Consider the following 17,585-nt stretch of genomic DNA (forward strand, 5'->3'; position numbering starts at 1 on the left):
CGGTTAAGTGTCAGACTTGGGCTCAGGTCCTGATCTCGTGGTTCATGAGTTCCAGCCCGCATTGGGCTCTGTGCTGACAGCTCAGAGCCTGGAGCCTGCTTCAGATTCCGTGTCTCCTTCTCTTTCTGCCCCTCCCCTGCTCATACTCTGTCTCTCTCTGTCTCTGTCTCTCAAAAATAAACATTAAAAAAATTTTTTTTGAGAAAAAAAAAATCCTGAATTGTCTTTCTGTAGCAGAGGATAATGGGGAAGTCTACATGAAGGTTGTAAAGGAGCTAGTTTATAGAAGTTAAAAAAAAAAATCTCTTAACAAAATTACTGAGTTTTGTAATATATTTATATCTTCAAAACTGCAATGTGAAAAATAAGTCCAAAACCAGTGCTTAAAACTAACTGCAATAGGAGCACTTGGGTGGCTCAGTTGAGCATCTGACTCTTGACTTCTGCTCAAGTCATGACCCCAGGGTCATTCAGATTGAGCCCCATGTCAGGCTCTGCACTGAGAGTGAAGCCTGCTTAAGATTCTCATTCTCTCTCTCTCTCTCTCTGCCCCTCCCTCCAACTCTCTCTCTCTCTCAACAGCAACAACAACATAAAAAAACCTGCAATACCTCATTTCTCTTTTTAAAAATGAAACTGAACATCTTATTTGGGGCTGTTTTTTATTTGTATTAGATTAAAGCAAGTAAACATTCTGAATTATAGAAAAAAGTTTCAATATTAAAATTTCTTTTCAGCTCTTGTATATTAACTTATTAGTCATACCCTTCAATGAAACATAATTTATAAGCTCATATCCATTTGTTTGTGAGCACATTATGAATAACATAAAACACTTTATTAATTTGATAATTATGAGCCATTATTTGGCTAGAGAGGACCAATTAAGTCAGAAGAATTTCTCCTTTCTCTTTCTCTCTCTCTCTCTCAGCACGTCTCTGTATCTCTGTCTCTCTCAGTCAGTTTGTTCGTCTCCCTGAAAGATAACCAGAGGATGACTAAACTTGGGGGAACATAAAAGAATTAAACTAAATCACACTGTATTAGAACTGGGAGAAGACTTTAGAGATGATTTGGTCCATAACTCTTAACCTAGAGGCAATGAATATCTAGGGAATCAATGAGTTGGCTTCATGGGAACAACTGTAGTGGGGTCTTGGCGACCCTGTTAGATGGTCCTGCAAAGGCAGAGCCGTCCAACTGCACTTGTTAGGGATGACACGGACTCAGTGGCTTCCAGAGTCTGCTCCCAGGCAGGCCAAAGAAAAGAGCAATGGACAGTTCCTGATAAAGGCAGCTAACTACAAGCATTCTTATATCCTCATGGACTATGTAAGTAAATTATCTCAGGACATAATAATCCTATCATCCTGGAGGGTCAGCACCACTGGGAATGCATGTGTAGAAAAACAAAAAACAAACAAACAAGAGGTCAAAGATGGGGAGAATTGTGGTACTCTGAACAGAAGCAGAAAAAATCAACAAATATTGATTTGGGAGGGTAGGCAAGGGTTTGGTTTTTAAGATATGGCATTCAAGGAGTGGTTAGAATACCCAGGTTTAGGTGTTCCAAAAGCAGTGTGAAACACAGAAGTGAAGGTCAATGTTCCCTATTACTCTAGCAAAATTCCTTCCCCATGAGTTTTTCTTTCATCTGGAGTTCTCCTGAATCAACCCATGGCCACCATCACACTTAGCCCTAGGAGTGTGCTTCACCCTCCTTTACCTGAAGTATTGTGAACTGGCTTGTAACAGATGAAGACAGTCAGTTGCTAGCCTTTCTGAACTTCGCCTTTGGTGACTTTACACTGGGAGCTTCAAGTTTGCCACAGTGGAAGGGTAGTAAATAAGTTATCTTTTAGAAATAAATTTCTATTTGTATCATAGAAATCAGCCAAGGCTATAAATCAGGCCTCCCCCCCCCGTCCACGGACCCATAGGTTGTTGAACATTTACCAGCCTTTTCTAGTCACTGCCTAAGAGTAAAATAGGGACAGGGAGTATGTGGGGCCTTAAATAGGATGATTAGGAAAGACCTTAATATTAAAGTGGCATTTGGGGCAAAGAAGAGCATTCCTTAGTTACAGAAAACAGCAAATGCAAAGCACCTGATGCAGGAGCATGCTTGGGGTTCAAGGGACAGGAAAAAAAAAGGCTAAAGTGGGTAGAGCAGAATGAGTGAAAGAGAGAGTGGTAGGAGATTAAGTCAGAGATGGATGATGCGGTAAGAGGCAAATCATCAAAGACCCTTTAGATGATTATAAGGAATATAACTTTTACTTTGAGAAAAATGGCAAACCAGTTGAGGGTATAAAGCAGTGAAGGGACAGGAGTACGACTTAGACGTTTAAGGGATTTCTCCTTTTAAAGGGGGTGTTTCATGAAGAACAGCCTGTAAGGGGGTTAAGGTGGCTGCAGAAAGACCCAGATGAAATCTGATGGTGACTAGGACCAGAGGGCTAGTGATGAAGAGGGAAGAAGTGGTCATATTCTGGATGGATGCAGGATTGTGATTAGCAAGAAGCTTTCAGCTCAATGAGAGAAAACCTCTACCTACCTACCTTCCTTCCTTCATTTCCAAAAAGACCTTTTTTTTTAGTTTATTTATTTATTTTTGAGAGAGAAAGAGAGTGCAAGTGGGAGAGGGGCAGAAAGAGAGGGAGAGAGAGAGAGGGAATCCTAAGCAAGCTCTTCGCTGTCAGCATGGAGCCTGATGAGGGGCTTGAACTCACAAACTGAGATCATGACCCAAACCAAAACCAAGAGCAAGATGCTTAACCAACTGAGCCATGCAGGCACCCCCCTCCCCCCCGAAAGACCTTTCTAATAGAGTTTTTATAATCCCCAATGAAGTACCAAGCCCTCTGTGCCTGGAGATAATCAGGAAGAAGCCTGATAATCACCCATCACTGATACTGAAGAAGAGTTTCCTACATTGGGAGGAAACACCTACAGGCTTCTAATAGTCTACAGTGGCATAGGGGCTTGGCTACACAAAAAAAATGTTTTTGCCTAAACGCAATAACTGAGGTAAGGCTAAGGGAGCAAATAGAGTTGGATGTATCTATTTAAGTGGCTTCATTTCTGTGAGGGGTTTTTCTTGAATATAATATATATAAGTTATATAAGTGTATGTAAAACATTACACATTATCTAACATACATTATATATTATATAATATTTATAATTGCATATATGTAATATATAATTATATAATATATATAATATGTATATACGACATATATATATATATATATATATATATATATATATATATATATATATATATATATATATATATATATCAATACTTGAGCGGGACCTAATATCACTTTATGTGTGTGCATACTGTGATACAGTCATATCACCTCAAAGGGAAGGTAAAGTGGGGTGCGGTATTTTAGTGCAGGCATCACTCTCCGTGGTGCTGAAATACCGATGGTCAAGGGATAAGGCTCTCTCAGCTGAATGACTCATCCTCCTTGGAGGTGATGCTACAGAGCTTGTGCAATCACATGAAGTAGAGATGGGGTGATGTGGGGAGGTTAGAGAATAAGTAAAGAAAAGATGCATCAGGCTTCAGGATATTACAGCCAGAAAGGATTTCAGGGGGTATCTAGTCCAACCCCTTAATTCTGCAAGTGAGGAAACAGAAAGCAAGCCCATCTGTCCTAAGTAGCAGAGATCCAAGACCCATTGTAACCTGGGATAGGATAAAATTAGAGTGGGGTATTCCTATGGGATTGCTCTTAACATTTCTGATGGAGCATTCTACTGGTTGAATTTTCTCTCATCATGTGGCCCCGTTTACTACACCAGTAAAAAAGCTTGCTCAGAAACATGTTTTGATTTGTGCAGGAATTTTCCTATGCAATGAGTTTACACTTGACATTCCCAGTATGGGCTTTATAGCAGTAATGGAATTGCTGGTTGGTGTCACCAGAGCTTCCCAGATCTCTGCAAATGCCCCCTACTTTCTATTAATTTTACTAAGCTTCTAACTGATCTCTCCTGATTTCTGAAAGAGTAGGACTTGAACGAACTTGGTGTGCACTTACATGCTACTTTTGTGACCTTATGCTCAAGGAAGCTGTGGATCTGCTGTTTGGTAGAATACAATTAGTGAGGTCACACAAGAGGAGAAAGAGCAGAGAGGGAAAGCACCCAGTGACAAGTTGTGCAGATGTTTAGTGAAATAAGAGCTTGTGCTATAATCTGGTAAATTTTGACAAAAGAAAAGAAAGGACAAGAGCCTGCTGAGATAGATATTCACAGTGGTTAAGGTGAGGAGAGCTTCCCTTGCCTGAATTATCTAGGTAGACTCAGGCATACCTTAAGATTTACATATGCGAGGAAGCTACTTTGCGAAATCTTCATTTTAAAACTTTGTTCAATTCTAATTAAGTCTGTGTTTTTTAACTGGGATGACAGACGCTAATAACTACTGAACGAGGGAATTGCAAAATGCCACTGACTCCTGATCTGTAAATAGAACAAAGCCATCTGTGCAGTGGAGAGCATGGAGGTTCCCGCCTCACCCTCCCAGAGGCTCATTGTAACCTTGGGTCACAGATGGAGGCAGCTCAGCTGCCCTGAGCACCAACTTCATCTGGCCTCAGGGCCCCAGAGCCCTGAGCAGGTGTGGGCTACAAGCTTAGTCTCCCTGGAGGCTAGGAAGAGCAGCCTTGAGACCCACACTGCAAACAAAAGCTAGTAAAGAGGACTTTTCTAAGCTGTTTCAGCCTGAGTCAGATGCAGGGCTCCAAGGGAAGGGAAAAACCAGCCTCCTTTATTCAAGCACCCCTACCTGCCTATGTCTAAGAGCACTCTGAGTCCAAAAAGCATTTATCTCCAAGCCTGAGTCCTGAGATTTTCACCAATATGCTATTTAACGTCTGCACAGGTGTCAGCTAAGACCAGGATGGCATGGCCAGGAACTGTCTCGGTTGCCAGTCTTCTTCTATATCCCTCACCACACAAACTGACTCACTCAACTTTTATGAAGATGGTCTTCCTCTAATAAGATACATTTACCATTGCTGCTCTGCCTTTCTCCCATACTAGGTCTTTTATTTTTCTTCTCAATTTTCTTTTTCACTAGAGTGAACACATTCGTTCCTTCCTGGTTTTAAGAAAATAATCGTCTCTTACAAATGTATTATACCAAATGAAGACAATGTGCTGACAGAGACAGGGCCTCCAGCTCTCATTATGCAATCCAAAGAGAATCTTGTAAGCTACGGTTTGCCCTGGAGAACTCCCGTTTGGATGTGGGGGTTTAGAGTGCAGATCAGGGAGGATCCTTGCCCAGGTCTTCTGATTTCCCTGGCTCAGGGTGTTTCTGACAGCAGAGAGGTTTGTATGGGGTGGGTGGCGGTGACTAAATAAACAGTTGGGGGTGGAGGAAGGGCTGAGTCGTGTTCCTATAAGGGCCTCAGGAGGCCAATGTGCAGGGCCTCCTCCTGTACTGCAGGCTGAAGCTGGCTTAATTGCTGGTAATTAAAGCAGAATCTATAGTTTCTGGGCATGCCCGGTGGGGGAGGGGCTGGGTTTCTGGCCTCGGATGAGCTGCAGGAAAGCAAGTGGCTGCTCCGCTGAGCTTACGGCTCCACACTCCCAACAGGGCCTGTTGCTGGGCAGTTTTCAGCAGAGGAGGCTTTGCAAACCTGCTCTTCAAGAATGGAGGAAAGTCTTTTCAAAGGAAATCAACGTAAAAAGGAGATAATCTTTATGGAGAGTTTACTATAGGTTAGGCATTGTTTGAAGCACATTTAATTCCCCAAACATCTCAATAGATAAACTCTTAATTGATGATAATGATAAAAAAGATTAGATAATTTACTCAAGGTCTACACTTAGCGCAGAATACAAATTGAGTTCACTGAATCCTGAGCTTGTGTTTTTAAAGCCCGTGCTATTTTACAGAGGCTGCAAATTGGCAGTGTATGAAGCTGGATCCTGCCCCTCAACCTGCCTGATCCCCATGTGACCTTATAATGCAGAAATGTCCAATAAAATTGAGGATTTCTGATTTCCTTGAAAAAGTGATAAGATCTGCCAACAGTGGCCCAATTTTTGCAAGCAAACAATGAGCCGGGGCTCAGTAGCTGCTGCCCCTTATAGAGAAAGAATCTCTAGTTTCCCTGGAGATTCTGTTTTTCAGTTTCTACTGCTCCCTTTTGCCTAAGTCGCAGCCCATTTCAATCATTTGTGGAACTGTCCTGGGCTTTGTTGGCATTTTGAGATTGTGGCACTGCTTCTGTAATGCAAATAGAATAAGAGATGAGAGTAAGAGCTTGAATAAAGGAATGAGTTGGCGAGGCCCAGTTACATGAGCAGCAAGTGTCCTTGCACTCAGTTACACACTTGAAGAGCAAAAGCTCATTGCTGAGGCCAGTTTATCCCTAGTCTCATTTTCAAACTCACAGATAAGCAGAGAAAAGCTGGCTCAGCGTAGGGGGAGAGAAGCACCGAAACTTCAAGAAGCATTGTAGTCTAAGACAAACAACGTTCCCTGTCTGCTTTTAACAGATTGCTTTTCATAAAGCTTTGCTATAGCTCTGCTTTATCATCCCTGCCTGAGCTTCCAGCTGGACAGAATCCGAAAGCTAAAAGCCTACAACTTGCAGAGAAGGAGGGCATTTGGCTGCCACTACGGCTGTACAGCCACACCAGCCTGCTTGCTTCTGGGTAATCAGGTGGGAAATTTCATCTGAGTCTAGAGTTTCCTGCTGTATCAGTCTCTCCAGGCTCCTGCAGAGTTCAGATTCACATATCCACACTGGCAATCCTGCCTTTAAAAGGCTAAGGTAACTTTGAACAGCAGAGTACAATTAATTTATTGGTTTCTTTAACCAGTGGAATATCAGCCACTCTGGTCAAGGCAAGAACCATTATGAGGTGCTTCAATGTCGTGGTCCAGTTTTTTAAGTCCTTGGAGTAGCAAAGAATTATCTCACATCAAACACCTCAAGAGAAATACCCAGGCCATGAGACTCTGAAGGGCCTTGTCTTAGAATGTGTCATCTATGCAAAGGAGTGACCATTAAGCTTGAATTCCTGACAACAAGGGTGACTAGGCTTTTCCTAATGAACTGTAAGGAACCTAGCATTTTCCCACTTTCACATTTCCCACTGTCACATGTATGTGCTCTAGTCTTTTTCTTCCAGACCAGTTCTTAAAGGGTTCTTTACTAAAATATATCAATGAAGGCCATTCTTTCCTGAATCTAAACCTCAGAGGTTTCTTGCCAGGATGACTCCAGTCGTGAGCAGAGGCGGGGTAGCAGATCCACAAGAGCAGGATGTAGACTTACCCAACCCGGGGTTTGTGTCCCAGGTCTGCCACTTGCTAACTGGGTAGGCTTCCAGTCATCGAACGACTCTGAGTTCTGGTTTCCTCCTTCAAGAAATGCATACTGACTTTATTTCCCAGGGTTGGAATGGGAACACTATGAAAAAATACAACATACAAAGGAGCTTACAACACTTGGCATATATGAAGTGTTTCATAAAGGGTCTTGTTCTTTCTGTCCCTGCCTACCTCTAATTTTCTCTCTTCCCATGCCCCTCTCTCACACTCGGTACCATTTCTTCTGACAAGAGTATTCCTTCCATCCTTCACCCCACACTTGCCTATCTCCTTTTTCTTTCCCTCAGATCACTGCCTTCCCTGGCTTTCCAGACTGGATCAAGCACCCAGGCTGAACTTTTTTAAACCACCTTGTATGTCCTCTTTGTAACACTTGCTGCTTGCCACTATCTGTCTCTCCCACTACGTTAAGGACTGAGTAAGAGCAAGGTTCAACTGTGTATTGCCCATTCTTGGGTCCTAAGTACCTGGCACATGGTAGGCTCTCAATAAGTACTCTTTGAATGATTGATAAATGATACAGCTCAGCTTGAACTTTCTTTCAATTGTATAATAAATGGGGAGTTAGCAGTCATGTGTTCAGAGATTACAACCATATACAAAAATTAAATCACAATAGGTCAAAGATCTTAATGTAAGAGCTAAAACTATAAAACTCTTAGGAGACAACATAAGGGTAAATCTCTATTACCTTGAATTTGGCAATGGAGTCTTATGACATCATAAACACACGCAAGAACAACAACAAAATAGATAAATTGGGTGTCATCAAAATTAAAAACCTTTGAGCTTCAAAGGACACTATCAAAAAGGGAAAAGACAAACCACAGAATGGGAGAAAATATATGCAAAACATATATTTGATAAGGGACTTATATTATAGAATATAGAAAGAACTCTTACAACTCAATAACAAAAAGGTAAACAACAGAAGATAAAAAACAAAGATAAATGGGCTAAGGATTTGAAAAGACATTTCTCCAAAGAAGATGTACATATGGCCTTTAAGCACATGAAAAGATGCTCAACATCCTTAGCCATCAGGGATATTTAAATCAAAACCACAAGATACTACTTAACACCCACTAGGATGACTAGAATCAAAATGTCAGATGATAACAATTGTTGGCACGAACGTGGAGAAATCAGAACACTCGTATACAGCTGATGGGTGTGTAAAATGACGTAGCCACTTTGAAAACTAGTCTGACAGTTCCTCATAACAATAGACTTACTATTGGACCAGCAATTCCACTCATAGCTATATACCCAAGAGAAATTAATATATGTATCTACACAAAGACTTGCACATTAATGTTTATGGCAGCACTATCAGTAACAGCCCCAAAGTGAAAATAATCCAAATGTCCATCACCTAATAAATGAAAAAATAAAATATGGTATATCCACACAATGAAATATTATTCAGCTATAAAAAAGAATGAAATATTGGTACATGCTATAACATGGATGAACCTTGAAAACATTATAAATGAAAGAAGTCAGAAACAAAGGACCACATATTGTATGGGTCCAATTATATGAAATGTTCAAAATCGGCAAATCCACAGAGACAGAAATTAGATGAGTGGTTGCTAGGGCTGGGAAGACTGGGGATTAAAAGCTAAAGGGTATAGTGTTTCCAAAACTGGTTGGGGTGATAGCTTCACAACTCTGTGAATATACCAACTAAATATATACTAAAAATTGAATTGTATACTGTAAATGAGAGAATGTATGGTATACACATTACATTTCAAAGAGGTAAAAAAAAAAAAAAGAGGGAGAGAAGGATCTTTATAAATTCACGAATTGTTAGATATCAAGAGAAGTGTGTGACTCTCTCCCACAAGGAGTTAGCATTCCAGTGGAGAAGACACGTGTATTTGAAACAAATAAGCAATACCAAGTGGGCTAGAATCAAACGCTACCTTAAGAACAAGGGCTGCAGTCCTGAGAAGGCACAGGGGAAGGCACAGAGGTGGAAAATCTGGCACAGGACATATTTTAAACTCCAAGTACAGAAATTCTATTCTTTGACACTTGGTGGTGACACGGATTATTTCCCAGTACTGTTGTCTATCACATGGTTTAGTCCCGTCTGCCCAGTTTGTTTCATCTTTGTCTTCCCCCCAGGTGTAAGCATAGAGCCTGATACCCAGCTTGGGGTAATTGCATTGTGACTGGGGATGGGGCCAGAGTCAGGATTTAGAGCTTCCTGTCTGAGCTGACTTGTCTCTTTTAATCATGCCTGTGTCACCAAGGGCTTCCTTTTTTGCAAAAGGCTTTCCCATGTTTTCATTTGTTAGCCTACCTCACAGCCCAGGAGGGCAGAAGAGCATGCTAATGTTACTGTCTCCAGAAGCAACTGGAGAATAGGAAGAGCAGGGAGGCTGGTCTCACTTCAAGGTCATCCAGGGGGCAAGCACCTGGCTGATCAGGGATTAGCATAGATGTTACTGTCCTGCTAAGCCTACAGAGCCACATTGTTTATCTATTTCTGAGATAGGTTTACAGCCATTTAAGGGATAAAAAAAATCAGTTTGAATCAATCTTTATTTTAGGACTAAAATAAGGGTGTGTGTTTGAGAGGAGGCGAGCAGATCACATCTTTAAGAGGAAAAATAATGCAAATAATAAAGTTATCTAAAAAGTGTTCTTGATCCCCTATATCCCTGAGCCCCTCTAACATCCTCATTCTAAGATGGGGAAGATTACCTTAAGCCAGCCTCAATGCTCCTTTGGCGAGTTTGTTCTATTTAATATATTGTTTAATGTATTTGTTCATTTAGGCCATGACTCATTGCTTTTCTGAATTCTATTTTTAGCTGTTGCTTCTCAGTTGGATTTTTCCACATATCAGATGTTCAACTATGTGTCTGAGGGGACAAAGTCTGCCCTGCGGATGAAAAATTGACGATATAGTTTTATTATTTGTAAATTGTAAAAAGTGGTAAAAATGCCTTTCGTCTCCCCTAAAACTTGTTAAGATTGAGGTTTCACCCTACAGAGAATATATGATGAAATGCAAAATTTAAATATATATGATGCATAATTCTGAGACACTCAGTGGAAGATGGCAGCCACCTGTATGTTATGGTCTAATATTTTAACACCTGACTCTTGACCCCTTCCTTAGAGAGGAATCTGATAGGGACATGAGCAAGTAAAGATCACTCAAATGTGCTGATGTAGCAACACTGTGAGTTTGTGAAAAGCTAAGAAGAATTTAGGGAGAAGCAGTGGCTTTGCAGAAGGATGGAGGCTGGTCAACAATACGGTTACCAGAAGGGCAATTGGGCCCTGAGAAGGCATAAGAGGAATATGAAAAGGAATCTCAGGGTAGACAGATTATGATGGAGACTAATCAAGATGGTGGACCACATGGCTGCCCAGAAATAACCGTTTGTTAACCTTCTTTTTTTTTTTTAAAGTTTATAACTGCTGTATGCATATATTTATAGGTAAACGCACAGGAAAGTTCTAGAATGATACACATCAAACTGATAACAAATTCTGGAGAGGAGAAATTGATGGTTGCCTTCTACTCTAAATACCTCTGTGTTGTTTGATTTTTTTTCCAAAAACTGGAAGGTATTCATATATTCCTTATATAATTGAATAAAGAAGACAAAGGGGAGAGCATATAAGACTAAGCGTGCCCACTGTTAAAAAATGAAATTAGAATCATATAACTAGGAGAAAATAAAAACCATCTGTTATCCTGCCATCAATGATAACCACACTAGGGGAGCATTTCTCACCCAAACCCACAATAGCAGATTTGGAGTCCAGGTAGAAAATGTCTCCACTGGTAGAGAAAAGGGTGCCACAACAACAAGGCAAGCAGGGAGAAGCAAGAGAAAAGCTGCTGGTCAAGTAGTGGGGCTGGGGCCATAGAGGGAACAGCACCAGCAAGAGGGACTTGGGGCACAGATAATATAGTCAGACATTCATCCTCAGTCCTGTTTTTATGCTGTACCCATGAATAATGTCATCAGCAAGAAGTCAGGAGTTATAGTTGGATTTTGCCCAAACTGGATGCTGGGATTACACACAGAGTTAATGCTACCATGCAGAGAGCTCACCCATGGCCTCTGGTGGAAGTGGGGCTAAGGGGGAACTTTTAAAAAGAAGGGCCAGTAGCCTTACAGGTCAGCCTTAGATAGGAATGAGAGGCCCTTGACTGCAAGAAGAGTGACTTAGAAAGAGTCTTGAAGAGTCTAGAAGCAACGTGGATGCTCTTGGCATTGGGAGGGCCCTTCATTGTGTGGGCGGTCCATGTACTCCAGGAAGCTGGGCATCCATGACCTTCTGTCACTGAAGATGACCCAAAACACCACCACACATCCAAATATCTCTATGGCCTCCGAATACATCCTTATTAGGAAAGCACCGGATCTGATGCCCAGTGAAAGGAGCTTCAGGAGGCTATAACCTCCCAAGTCTCTCCTGACACAGGGAGGTTGAACCATGGCTTCCAAATGACTCTGAGCCACAAAGAATGGCATAGACTGGAGGGGTTCTAAGTAACAAGAGAAATAGGGTAAAGGCATGAAACCCAGAGGCACAGTTGGCAGAAGAGAAACACCCCCCACTTTAACCTCTGATGCAAAGAGCTAAAGATCTATCCTGAGCGGAGGCAGGGAACTCAGGGAAGACCATGAAAAGGGTTCTGTTTCATGCCTTGTTACGAAACAAGGCATCCACATCAGCCTTTGGCCTTTAGGACTTTAGCTTTGGATGTCATGCATTTTTTAAGGAGGTCGAAGAAAGCCAGTTGTTGGATCTGCTGTGAACATTGAAAGAAATGTGCTCTTGATCTATCAGCATTAAACGCCTCTTGAGATAGAGACTGTCACATCAATTAGACATGAAACTCCTCTATCTCAGCCTCTCTACATATTTAACAACTTGGAGGGAAAGAAAACTTTCATATTTAGCTAGGATATATATAGTAAACATCCAAAAAACGTTGGGTCTATTTTTAGATGCACATTTCTAGTCTTATCCATAACTGGACAACAATGTAGTGTTTGCCATGCTGAATCAAAATCAGTTCCCCATTTTAAATGGGCAAATGCACTGCATTTCCAGGTTTGCTTATAGCCATTTTTCATAAGCAAGTTAGTTGCTTGGAAATACATATCTGTGTACTTCCCCCTAACGCTATCCTACCTAAAACTGCTCAAAGAACAAATGCCCAGCTTACAACATTTTTTCTTTCAATTTGCGAGACATAAAACAGTAAAGGCTAACATGGCAGATTGCAAATGCAGGGCCTTGAAAGAACCAACAGATACTCCAGCCCTGGGAGGCTTCCAAGTCTAGATGGAAGGGAGCCCCCAAGTTCTTCTACCCTTTTGTAGAGAAACTGAGACAAATCAGCAAAGGTGTCTAAGGAGGTCTTATTTTCTCGATTCTTTGGGGTCCCCATCGGCTCTAGATGTAGTTTTACTTACATCATCAGCCCAGAGAGACCAACGAGAGCAGCAGCACCAGGGACCATTTTATGAATGGTCACCTTTTACCAGGTACTATACTAAATACTTCACAGTCATTATCTCATTTAATCATCCCAACAGCTCAGAGAGGTAGATACTATCCATTTTACAGATGAGGAAACTGAGACATCCATAGGGAAATGGTAGAACACCACATGGAAGTCCTTAGAATACCCACCTTCCATCAGTTTCTGGCTATGGAATAACAAAGGCAAGAGAACTCCCCCTGGGATCCCGGAGCAAGAGGAGGAGCCACAGATAAATGGAGGGCCTGTATCAGGCTCTGATACCGTGAGCCCCCAGTACGCCCCCCAAGGTGTATCAAGCTTTCACTTTTTCAACATTCTCCAGCAGGCAGGCTTGCACTGCAGTTTTTGTTGTTGCTGTGGGTTGAGCATCACATAAGCTGACCTAGTGAAGAGGAAAGGACTAGCCCCCTAGGTCTGTCCCCTCTTTGCTTTGCTTATTCAGCATGTTTTCCCTGATGTTGGGAGCAGCTGGGGCTAGTGAGCTGGAACCCAAGCAGATCAATACCATGTGCTTATGAGGACATGGTTAACAGAGTACTAATGCTCATCACAGATACATCCAGTATGTCAATCATGGTCTAGAGGTTAAGTGGGTTTTTTTTGCCTAATGTCAGCAGGTCCATCTTATTGGGACATGGGACATTTTCCTGCCTTGCTCACCCAATACAGTTTAAGGGTAGGTAAACAATGCGTTAAATATTTGTAACAATGCTTTACATGCAATGTTTGCATAAAAAATGAAGATCCCATATATGAATATATACATATATATACATGTTGTATATGTTATATATATGTTATATATAACATATATATATGTTATATATAACATATATATAGCATATATATATATGTTATATACATATATATATATTTGAAGCTTTGGACATTTTTCTGATTACATTGTGTGTGAAGCATGTTTTAAAAATTGAATGTAGTCTTCATTGTGCTGTAAGGTACCCTGATGCCAAATTCTTTTACAAAACAAAAAATACAGGGGTAACATAATATTTGCTTACATGTTTGCGACATCATTTTTTGTCTTTTGCTTTTTTGTCATCTTTTTCTTAAATGAAGGAACAGCACTGTTGCAATTAATAATACCTTAGGCAAAATTAAATTCCTTTTCCTGGGGTTGAGGCAACCTCCTCATGCAGAAGGGCCCTTCTCTGGTGGTAAGCAGACGTGGAGGTCTGAGTCACATACACCATCTTCCCTCCAGACAGTGCCTCCCTTGTCTAAATTGTGCTGGAAGGCATGGTTCTTTGCTCAAGCTAAAAAAAATTTTTGTAGCTCTTTAAGAGCTACAAAACAAACAACAACAACAACAACAAAAAAAAAAACAAAAAACAAGGAGATGTGCTCAGTAACATTGGGGAAGGAGAACTAATACATTTTTTTTTTTCCTGCTAGAAAATTTCCAGCAATGCTTCTCCTCAAAATTAGAGACATTTCACCAAATTTGGCTGAGGTCATTCATGCAAAAATAATAGCTATATGATAGACCATGGGATTCTGTCTCCCTAAAAGACATTACATTTTCAAGAACACTCCTATACAAATGCAAATGCACAGAGAGAGACAGTTTGTCAGATGTCCAGCCACACAGAGAAAACTGCCCTGCTTCTCATTTATTCTCACCTACATTCCTAACAGAGAAAGAAGAATCCTAAGTTCCTGCTGCCAAAGTCATCCCTAGGCTCTGGAAGACAAAGGCATAAACAAGTGAAAAGCCAACAATAACGATGGATTCTCAACTATCTGGAAAGATGAAATCAAGTGGCTACCCCAGGACTAGCGACCTTTTATCCAAAGTCTTCTCCCATGCCCCCCGTAAGGTGGAAGGCTGGAGTCAGGCAGCTTGTATAAGACAATGGCCCTTAAAAGGAGCCCACAGATCTGAACTCAGTGCTGATCTATTCAACAAAAAGTGCTGTGTGAAGCCGTAATGCTGGAGTAAGCGGGCAGAACTCATGCTGGTGTGACGTATTTATTTATGAAGTTGTTATCTTTCTGGGGCCTGGCTGACCAGAGATGAACTAGGATCTGTTACATTGGCCTTCTTAACTTTGTATTGTATTAGCTTAAACCAGCTTATTAAATGAACTACAAGATCCTTTGGACACCTTTAAACGGTGGCTGTGCCCATGAATATTTACGAGCGATAAGAATGCAGACAATAATATGCTTCTAAAGTCTCTCACAAATACATGTGAAAATGCTTCATATACAATGAAAGACTAATAACAAGATGAGAAAATAATATAGACATAGTTAGATAATCTATATCATATCTATAATACATAATATATACATAGATATATATTACATATTTATTTCTATATTAACATAGATATTAAAGTTCATAATCATATATATTTATATCTATATATTTATCTTTATATCTCTGTATTTATAATATATTTATTTAGATAGCTATACACCTATAGATATCATATATCTTATAATAAGATATAAGAAAGAAGAAGATAATATTCTCTATATTTGCTCTTCATAAACAAAAAGGACTGTTACCTACAGGGGATCATTAGGCTCAACCTTGTTACAGAAATTGGGGTTGGAAGGAATTCTGGAACAGACAGACTCGTCCTACACAACATAAAGACTGTTACCTGGATGATTCTGACCTACTCTGGACTGTTCTAGGTAATTCAGACAGAAGGTAGCTCACAGGCAGGTGAACCCTGCCTGAGCTGATGTGCAACCCAGAGCCCTGTCCTATTTCCCCTGACACTATGCCTCTATGTTCTGTGGACCCAGGCTTGGTATTCTCTGCAGAGGGCGTCAGTCACATCAGCTCTAGGAGAGGTAGAGTGCTCAAAATCCAAAGTACTTATGGAAAACCCAGTGATCTCTCTGCCAAGTCGTCTTAGCAGGCCTTTAAAAGTCCAGAGAGAACCTTTTCCCTTTCTGGTCCAGTGCCTGCCTGCACATGAGCAAGGACAAGAAACCCATCTTCCACCACATCATTGAGGTCAGGCTTTACTCTTCTTATGGGAAGAAATTTGCAGCCCATAAAACTGATAGCTATCATCTCCTGGCCTGAAGTGCCTTTTAAGAAATTATTTCACTGAAATACATCCTTATTCTCATGATACATATTATGAGTACTTAACCAGCTGCCAGAAACAGCTCATTTCATTGTTGTTTGGAAGACAACGGAAGAGGGTCCATGCCTCAGACAAGGGAAGGCCTATGTGCCATAAGGAAGGGAAACAAGTCACCAAATCACATAAAAAGGTGATGTGTTGCTTGAGTTTATGTGTTTTCCTATAACTGTTTTTTTTTATCAAGATGATTTATTTGTATTATTTTCATTCAACATAATGGATTCTTTAGCCCATCTTTACCTTTACGTGACCTTGGATTTTATGGTATGTTAACTGTGTCAATTACAGAGGCGTTGGATACAAATCACCTCTGGAATAACCCGGATGACAGCATGGCAGTGAGCTGCAGGGAAACAAGGCAGGCTCCTGTGGTTGGGTGGGGGTGGGGAACTCTCACAGGCGTCACAGCCTGTGTGGTGGGGACACCCTTCCCCTGAACCGATGGGATGGGATGAGAGGGGCACCATCATGCTCCTGCTGACTTTTCCATTTGGTTTCCAGGCCTGCACTTGGGAAAAACAAAATGTGATCCCACCCCTGATCTAGCCTGGGTGTCTCCCAAGGCAAGCTTTATAGTTTGCTTCATTCTCAAGTTCCCCATATTAATAATTGCCTTCTATTTTCAAAAACGTGCTCTGAGCCATGCCATGTGTCTGTGCTTTACAGGCATTGATTAGCTCATTTAATCCTGACAACCTCCTTGTGAAAGTGAACGGCTTTTATCCCTTTTTACAAATGAGGTGTGTGAGGTATAGAAGCTGCTTTGTTCAAGAAGTGGCTGGGATACAAACGGATGCTTGATACTCATGTTAAGCAGAATATTGGAGATTTCCTTTTCTTTTTTATTCTTTCCTTTTTATTTAATCTTCTTTTTCTCCCCTAAGGCATTACCTTCATCTTCAGCCCTCTCAACTTCAAATATTCAGGACTGGTGTTTAAATTTTCACTGAAAGGAATGACAAGCAACAAACCACCCTGAGCTTCAGTTTCTACATTTATGTCAACATCTGGGGGGTCGGATGCCTTGTTAGCAGCTGATGCTGGGATGTCGGGAGGAGGATGCAAGGACTTTTGTTTATTGCCCAACAAAGGCATCATGACTGAGCCTCTCAGCAATACCGAGATGCATTGAAATAAGGGACGTTTAGAAGAGGCTGAGGTCGGGTGGAGGGGGGGGGCGGTAGATCTTTTGAGAACAGCAGCCTCTGAGGAGTTTTTAGACACCAGTCAAAGAATCCATTTCCTCCCACCAACATAGACCTTTGAGGGCACATTTTAGCTGTGGCTTCTGAGTGCCTATTTTTATCACTGTCCAGTTATTGATGAACTGGAATGTCTTTTATTTTCCATTGACGAGGTCATCATTTGCTATTTATTTTAGGTTGATAAGATGTTTTGAGAACAAAACTTCACTGCTATATCCATCCGTGAAACAGAAAAGAACAATTAGGAAGCTCTTTGATTTATCCTCAGGCTGTTAACTGATAAAGATGGTTGCATTCTTGTTTTGATTTTTTTTTTTTTTTTTTTGGTAGGACTTTACAATATC

This window comes from Leopardus geoffroyi, chromosome A1 (assembly GCF_018350155.1).
Source record: "Leopardus geoffroyi isolate Oge1 chromosome A1, O.geoffroyi_Oge1_pat1.0, whole genome shotgun sequence".
Lineage (NCBI taxonomy): Eukaryota > Metazoa > Chordata > Mammalia > Carnivora > Felidae > Leopardus > Leopardus geoffroyi.